Here is a 1,476-nt window from a genome sequence, read left to right on the forward strand (position 1 = left end):
CTCAGGTCGTGATCTCACGGTCTGTGGGATGGAGCCCCGAGTCGGGCTCTGCACTGACAGCACAGAGCCTGCTTGGGATTCTCTCTCTCCCTCTCTCTCTCTGCCCCTACCCCACTTTCTCTGTCTCTCTCTCTCTCTCAAAATAAAATAAACATTAAAAAACAAGTTTAAAAATTAAAAATAAATTTTTAAGTGCATTCTTAAGCCACCGAAGCAGAAGGCGGTCCCCACATGTTTGCATGTGGTCTTTTCTACCTTCACAAACACCTCTGGGTTCAGGGACAGTATTCAAGCCCCAAAGAGGAAGTGTGGTGAGCGGTAGGACCGTCAGTGACCCTGTTGCCGGCTGCGTATTCCAGCGGGATGTAGCAGACGGTGGCTCAGAACTCCTGGTACAACAGGTAACGACAAGGGACCTCAGGCCACCGCCCGGCGGGAGAGTGTCCAAGAAACACCACAGCTGGACAGTGGCTCCAGCCACGCAGACAGGTGGTGCTGAGGACCATTGCAATGGGGGAAAGAGAGAAGTCTACAACTGGGCTCAGCTCCAGATGCAGCACGGGTGAGTGGGAACCGAGAGTCCAGGAGCAGGGGAGAGGTCAGTGGACGGAAATGTACTGAGGAAGCCCGAGAGGTAAGGGAAGGTTCTGACTAACGCAGCCGAACAGACCTCCTCCTGGAGGCAGGCCGGGCCATCAGACTCCACCTGGGGGTGGCAGGGTCTGCGGAATCTGACCATCTACATACAGAAGGTGGTCAGACATGGAGCATTTGGAGGATTCTTTGCTAAAACCGGACACAGCAGAGAGAAACACGCAGGCAGGCCTAGGTGAAAGGCTGACGGGAGGCTGAGTAGGGTTTGGTCAAGGACGGTGTGCGTTGCAGCATCGGCGACTCTGCCCAGGACAATAAAAGGCACTTTCCGAGTGGGACGCTGGCCTCCCCCTCCCGTGCCAAGGTCTCGCCGAGGACCGGGTGCCCACGCTACCTTGCAGACGCGGTTACGAGGCACAGGGGTCTGCTTCACTGCGCTTGTCTTTGTGTTCGGCACAAGTGTGACACTTTCAGAGGGAAGGGCCCAAGCCCTTCAGGTCAAGAGCGTCGGGGGCCACCTGGAATTTAACCAGCTGGGCTCACGACCCCTCGCATCGAGGGGGAGTGCACCCTATGGGGGCGGCTCAGTAAGAGGTGGGAGAAGGGGCTCAGGGGACGGGGGCTTTTGTCTCGGGCCACCGTCCGCACGTGGCCTCGTCTGAGGCTAATCTTGTACGAGATCGTTGGTTTCCAGCAGAACACGTGGCCTGACTGTGGGCACCAGACGGGCTCCCAGATGTCAGAGGCTGACCTTTTCTCACTGGAATATTAGCAGTAGCTTTACAGCTGCTTGCTAAGCTAAGCATTATATACTGGATCTGTTCTATCCACACCACTGCCTCCGTAAACGGCCATCATCGAGAACATCAAAACTCGTGTGTG

The sequence above is a fragment of the Lynx rufus genome, unplaced genomic scaffold, assembly GCF_022079265.1.
Source record: "Lynx rufus isolate CCGP_SWC_20201006 ecotype Redwood Valley unplaced genomic scaffold, mLynRuf1.p SCAF_3, whole genome shotgun sequence".
Lineage (NCBI taxonomy): Eukaryota > Metazoa > Chordata > Mammalia > Carnivora > Felidae > Lynx > Lynx rufus.